This window comes from Alosa alosa, chromosome 12, assembly GCF_017589495.1.
Source record: "Alosa alosa isolate M-15738 ecotype Scorff River chromosome 12, AALO_Geno_1.1, whole genome shotgun sequence".
In the NCBI taxonomy this organism is placed as follows: domain Eukaryota; kingdom Metazoa; phylum Chordata; class Actinopteri; order Clupeiformes; family Clupeidae; genus Alosa; species Alosa alosa.
Window position 1 is genome coordinate 13,514,832 of NC_063200.1, and position 7,500 is coordinate 13,522,331.

The 7,500-nt window shown below is 40.6% G+C and overlaps 1 protein-coding gene across 1 annotated transcript in view; it reads right to left on the minus strand.

Moving 5' to 3' along the window:
• galt (galactose-1-phosphate uridylyltransferase) overlaps positions 1-7,500 on the minus strand; it is an 87,222-nt gene that overhangs the window by 30,226 nt on the left and 49,496 nt on the right. The gene's annotated exons all lie outside the window — the stretch shown is intronic.

Here is a 7,500-nt window from a genome sequence, read left to right on the forward strand (position 1 = left end):
GGAGAGCCCTGCCAGCCTTAACCCACTGAAAACAAGATTGTGGACATGCCCCAAGCTGCCAAAGATCAAACACCACTAGCTTGCATTGATAGCCCTAGGTCACATAGATTTGTCCGTATGGGTTGGTACTTCATGATTTTATCATTAAAAGCCATGTCCATGTAGAGATCATTACACACATCCCCTATTTCAAGTATAGAAGTACTTCCCTTCTGTCTCGGTCTAAAACACAACATCAGAGGTGTTAGGGATGTTACAAAACACATCAGTGGAGCTGTTAAACCATTCTGGCATCTGTATGGAAATGTTTATACAAGGTCAACAATTGATTAGATGGCATTCAAGTATAAAGTCCTTTGTACATAGTACAGCCATTAACAATATGGGCAACTGATTCGAGGTGATGGTCAAGAGTCTGAGTGCATTATACAGTGTGGATGGTGGATTGCAGAATTACCATAATGCAAATTGGTGTAACACCTGCAGTCTAGCTAGCTTTGACCGACGCAGCAAAAGTAAGTTCTTTCTTGGAGTAGCTTAGTATCAATGATTTCCTGGATTGTCTTTCATGACTCTCAAACATTGTCCATTCCTTAGCATTGAAGTTTAAACATAAATGGATTGTTAAAAATCCACAGGTGGGTCTTCACCTGATGATGGTTACTTGGACAGGGTCATGGGTTTTCGCCAGTTGTTTGTAGATGTGGCCACTGGCCAAGGCTTGTTTAAAGGCGATTAGGTAGTACTGTATTGGCAGGCACATGTTTAGTACAAGTGTCAAAGCATATCTTTCTCTGCTGCATTAAGCAATGGCAGTTACAGCAGGCAATGTTTAAAGATTTTTATATTGCCATGGTTTGGCACAGGGCTGTAAAACTCGCAGCGGTGCAACCGACCCTGCGGCCACACACACACACACACACACACACACACACACACACACACACACACACACACACACACACACACACACACACACACACACACACACACACATACACACACACATACACAAGATAAGATAGGACTTTGTCACTCAATGGTATTCAGGGGTACAAAAACATCTCCTAGCCATACTGCAAGGCTGCCTATAACTGCAGATATGGACCAAAACTTTGCTAAGCTGTTTTGTTTTTCTGCTGGAGGCCCTGCCAGCCTTAACCCACTGAAACAAGATTGTGGACATGCCCCAAGCTGCCAAAGATCAATACCACTAGCTTGCATTGATAGCCTAGGTCACATAGATTTGTCCATTATGGGTTGGTACTTCATGATTTTTAATCATTAAAGCCATGTCCATGTAGAATCATTACACATCCTATTTCAGAGTATAAGTACTTCCCTTCTGTCTCGGTCTAAAACACAACATCAGGGTGTTAGGGATACTACAAAACACATCAGTGGAGCTGTTAAACCATTCTGTATAATAAGGCAAATGTTTATACAAGGTCAACAATTGATTAGATGGTGCAGTATAAAGTCCTTTGTACATAGTACAGCCATTAACAATATGGGCAACTGATTCGAGGTGATGGTCAGAGTCTGAGTGCATTATACAGTGTGGATGGTGGATTGCAATTACCATAATGCAAGGGTGTATTTGGTGGAGGTAACACACCACCACAGTCACAGCTGGAGCAGGCAAAGTAAGTTCTTTCTTGGAGTAGCTTAGTATCCAATGATTTCCTGAATTGTCTTTCATGACTCTCAAACATTGTCCATTCATGGCATTGAAGTTGGCGCAAGTAGTTGTTAAAATCCACAGGTGAGTCTTCACCGCCCGATGATGGTTGCGGGACAGGGTCATGGGTTTGCGCCAGTTGTTTGTAGATGTGGCCACTGGCCAAGGCTTGTTTAAAGGCGATTCGTAGTACTGTGACGAGGCACATGTTTAGTACAAGTGTCCAAAGCATATCTTTCTCTGCTGCATTAACAATGGCAGTTACAACGGGCGCAATGTTTAAGATTTTATATTGCCATGGTTTGGCACAGGGCTGTGAAACTCACGCGCGGTGCTGTCGGCCACACGGCCACACAGACACACACACACACACACACACACACACACACACACACACACACAGACACACACACACACACACACACAGACACACACACACACACACAAACACACACACAAACACACGTGTGGCACTCGCTCACTCCCTCACTTCATGCGGTCAAGCCTTTTAAAGAATTTAACCGCTGAAATAAACTCTCTGTCTGCGTTTGGGATTACAGCGACCCTTCACTTGCCAAAACAATGCCAGACAGTCCCCTCCCCACCGGCTGTCCTGCGGAACATGGCAGAGGATGATGGATTACTAAATGGATTAGGTTGACATGTGCCAGCCAGGGCGTGTGTGTATGTGAGTGTGTATGTTGGGGGGACTGGGGTGTGTGTGACAGAGCGCGGCACTGTGTGGCACAGTGACTGATGGGGCCTGATTAATGCTACAATGATCCTCACAGAGAGAGAGAGGAGTGCAGAGAGAGAGGGTGCAGAGAGAGCCTGCAGGTGGCGTCAATGAGTACACGATGCTCTGAGTGGACGGGGCTCTATGTCTACAACATAAATATTAATACCCTTATAAAAGGGATAGTTCAGTCCTTTATTATGATTGGTTGAATCGCATTCGATGCCGTTGTATATTTTCCCGATAGCACGGCTGAGACTGCATTTCGTTCTATATTAATGCGCTTAGAATACATAACAGTTAAAATTCAAAGTTGCTGAGCTACTTTTTCCGATAAGAATCTACAAGCGGTGGAACTATTCTATGAGGACTCCTCGGAAGAATGGACATTTGTAGATGAAATAGCTTTTAAGTTTCATGATTATTTGTTTATTTTGTATCAATTTTTAATGTCATATATGTGGTTGTCGTTTTATAAAAGCAATAACCCCCTTGAGGCCGTTCTATATCGTGAATAACGGCATTCGCTTCACTCGCTTCGTGCCTAACAACACCCCTCAGCTGTGCTATATTCACAATATAGAACGGCCTCTGTGGGCTTATTGCTCAATTAACGCACAGAATCATGTAAGAAGTTGTGCTCCAACGGAAGCATAGCATAGCACAGACGTTATGCTATGTTATGCCAACATGGTTAAAAATCTAGCAATCACAATTAACAGAGGATCTGAGACATTTATACATTTTCTTTGTTGTTTTATGCAGCAGATGTACGACAAGTGTGTAGCCTACAAAATGCAGAGAGAGAACACTGTGGTGCTAGAGACTCCTCGCTTGGGGCATCCTGCTGGGAAGACCAGAGGCTCTCTACCTAATGCTCTTGGTAATGCCCTAGTCAAATCCTTCACAATAGCAGGGCTGGTAAGGCCAAAAACCAAATAACACCTGAAAACAATGTTGCTTGTTTGACCATCTTAAATTATTCATACACACCCCAAGCTACAAGGGCAACTGCAGACTCCAAAATGGTGAAATAAGAACAAGCAAGCCTCCATGTGCAAGGCTGCAGCCTCAGGCCGGAGAGAGAGAGAGAGAGAGAGAGAGACAACTAGACTGGGAGAGGAAAGAGAGAAAGAAATGTAGTAATGAGTTAGAAACAGACTCATACACACTCTCTCTCTCACACACACACACACACACACACACACACACACACACACAGAGGGCCAGGCAGAGGTTCGAGAGAGAAAGGGATCTGACAGGCAGATAATCGAGAGAAAGGGATCTCCATTTTTCCTCAGATCTCTCTCTCTCTCTCTCTCTCTCTCCAGACTCTCTCTCTCTCTCTCCTCTCTCTCTCTCTCTCTTGCACCTCTCTCTCTCTCTCTCAATTCAATTCAATTCAATTCAATTGAGCTTTATTGGCATGACAAAAATACAATTTGTATTGCCAAAGCATACATGTAATGTAGTAGTGTGTAAAGACATAAAACAAAACATCATGCATCATACATTACTGCAAACGGCAGTGTGTGTGTGTGGAGTTTTTGTGTGCTTCACCGATGAAGTGACTCCTTTGTTTATGCGCAAGCATCTATATATCTTGCTGTGACTCTTATGCTTTTGTTCCTAAGCCTAATAGTATTCTTAGACTTAGATCCTTAAAGTTGTGAAGGTCTGATGCATTTCTCTGAATTTAGGAAAGAATTGATCTCGTATGTCTTTCCATTGGCAGCATTCAGCCAAGAAGTGAAGCTCTGTTTCTATGGCACCTTGGTTGCAATTGGCACAGCCTGTTTCTCTGGGCAGCCAGGTTTGCCTGTGTCTGCCCTTTCTCAATAGCCAGACTGTGATTGCTTAGCCTGTACCTGGTCAAGGTTTTTCTCTGTCTGGTATCAGTGACTGTGGATAGGTAGTCTGCCACAGTGTACTCTCTGTTTAGGGCCAAATAATATTGAAGTTTATTTTGTCTTTTTGTTGTTTCAGTCCAATATGATAAGTAATTTTGTTTTTCTGCATTTATAATTTGGTTAGGGCTTAATTGTTTGAGAAAGGGGTGGCAAGGTCCTGAGGCTGACTATTAGTTGTGTTAGTTGTACTATTAGTATGTGTGAGTCTCAGGACTAGCTGGGATGAGGGGACTTGTTTTACACTCATCTCTTGGCTTTTTAGGGCTTTATAACAATAGGAGTTGGGGTCGCTTGTTTTGAGATGTTCAAGAATTTGATAGCTCTTTTTTCAATTTTAATTAGTAAAGGGTATTGGCCTAATTCAGCCCTGCATGCATTGTTAGGTGTGTTCCTCTGTACCTTGAGGATGCTTTTACAGAACTCTGTATGCAGGGTTTTGATTGGGTGTTTGTCCCATTTTTCAAATCCGTTGTACATAAGAGGACCCCACACTTCACTGCCGATATAATGAAATTGGTTCGATAACTGTTTGAAATATTTTGAGCCAGATCCTAATGGGTATGTCAAATTGAATAGTTTTTTGATGATGGCATAGAAAGCCCTTCTTGCTTTCTCTTTCAAATCATTCACGGCCAAGTTGAAATTACCAGTTGAACTGATTTTTAGCCCAAGGTAGGTGTAACTTTTACTTGTTAGGATTGCATATGTACCAAGGGTTAATTTCTTTCTCTGATGTCTGGATTTTTTCTGGAAGGTTAGTATTTTTGTTTTTGTGGGGTTAATAGTCAGGGCCCAGGTCTGACAGAACTTGTGCAGGACATTTAGGTTCTGCTGTAGACCCTCTTCTGTTGGCTTACAGCAGAACCAAAGTAGTCCATAAAAAGAAGAAATTTGATTTTAGAGTCATTTAATAGGAGGCCAGGAGCTGTTGACTGCTTTCGAGTCTTTTGCCAATTCATTAATATATATATTGAAGAGGGTCGGTGATAGAGGACAGCCCTGTCTCACACCCGTTCTTTGAGTGAAGAATTCTGTTTGTTTGTTTCCAATTTTAATTGCACATTTGTTGTTTAAATACATTGTTTTTATTATGTTGTATGCTTTTCCCCCTACACCAGATTCAATAAGTTTACAAAATAGGCCATCATGCCAAATAGAATCAAAGGCCTTCTGGAAATCTACAAAGCAAGCAAATATTTTTGTTTTATTTTGGTTTACATATTTATTTATTAAGGTGTGTAGGGTGAAAATATGATCTGATGTTCTACATTTTGGTAAAAACCAATTTGACTTCTACTCAGGGCATCATGCTCGATAAGGAAGTTTATTATTCTATTGTTTAAAATGCTACAAAAATAACTTCCCCAGATTACTGTTTACACAAATGCCCCGGTAGTTATTAGGGTCTAATTTGTCTCCACTTTTGAAAAGGGTGTAATGAGTCCTTCATTCCAGACATCAGGGAAGTATCCGACACTCAGAACCAAGTTGAACAGTTTTAGAATAGCCAGATGAAAATTGTGGCTTGCATTTTTAATCATTTCATTGAGGATGCCATCAGGGCCACTTGCCTTTCTTGGCTGCAAGCCTTTTGTTTTTCTGTTAGTTCATTTTTCTGTAACTGGGTAGTCTAGTGGGTTTTGATATTTATTTATTGTGTTTTCCATGTCAATCATTTTTTTGGTAAATTTGGGTTTGTTCTGGGTTCATACTGTGTTTTCCATAGAGGTTTTCAAAGTGACTTTTCCATACCCTCCATTTTGGATGGCAAGTTCCTCATGTTGCTTTTGTTAAGTTTATTCCAGTTATTCCAGAAATTATTTGAATTTAAAGATTCTTCAATTGTCTCTAATTGATTTTTTGTGAACTGTTCCCTCTTCTTTCTGAGTGTGTTTTGTATTGTTTAAGCTCTTCATAATAGCTAAAGTAAACCAGGATTGTCGGGTTGTCTATGTTTTTATTTGACAGGAGCCTAAGTTTTTCCTCATTAATTTGCAATCTTGATCAAACCATTTTTCCTTTTCTTGTTTATCCCTATGAGATTTTTGGTAGTTTAAGATTAGAAATGGTTGCCAGGTAATGGAAAATGTTGTTTAGTTCTTCGGCTGCATGGTTTCGCCCTCTTTATTATGCAGGTAAGTATGTGCTAAAAATGTTTCTATTTGAGAACCCACTTTAGGTTGACAAAAAGCTTTCAGGTACTCCTCTTTGCTGTTATGGAACCCACCTGTAGGTTTCTCTAGTGCTGTACAGCATTACAGGTATGGGCCTTTTGTGTGTGTGTTGGTATTTTTCGCTAATTTTAAGATACATAGTAATTTGACTGTGGTCTGACAGAGGTGTTAGTGGTTTGACCGTGAATGCTTTGAAAGTGAATAGGTCCAAATCTGTAATCATATAATCAACTGTTGAGCAGCCAAGTGGTGAGCTGTAGGTATATCTCCCTAATGAGTCCCCTAAGACCCTACCATTGAGCAGGTACAGACCAAGGCTTTTACAAGGCTCGATGAGCAATTTACCATTTTTATTGACTGATTTGTCAAAAGTATTACGGGCAAAGTTTACCATGTTTGATGGATAATGGCTGCGAATATATGGTTATTACCTTCATCTGAGTTGTAGTCGGCTAAAGATCCTGTCCTGGCATTTAGGTCTCCATGAATCAACACTTTACCCTGGGCCTGAAAGTAGTTGATCTGACTGTGGAAAGTATCAAAAATCTCTTCATTATAGTAGGGAGATTCAGAGGGGGAATGTACAGAGCACAGAGGAATATATCATTTGTTGTCTGTGTTAGTTTTTGTCAATTCTAAGCCAGATATGTGATTCTTCTTTTTGATTGTAGTAATATATTCGGCTATTTCTAATTTCAGCCAAATAATTATGCCTCCCCGAATCTCTTCCACGTGTGACTTTTACATGTTTTCTGGAGGAAATGGCTATTTCACAATATCCTGTGGGACAGAGAGTCACTTCATCAGTTTTTCGCCATGTTTCTTGGAGAATTATTATATCTGTGTTTTGAATGCTTTCTTAAATTCCAGGGCTTTAATTTTACAACCAAAGCTGGATGAGTTAATGCCCTGAATATTCCACAGTGAAACTGATAAAGATTTCATCACACAAGTAATGTACTAATAATGATTTTGACAAATTTTAACAAGTTTCATTGA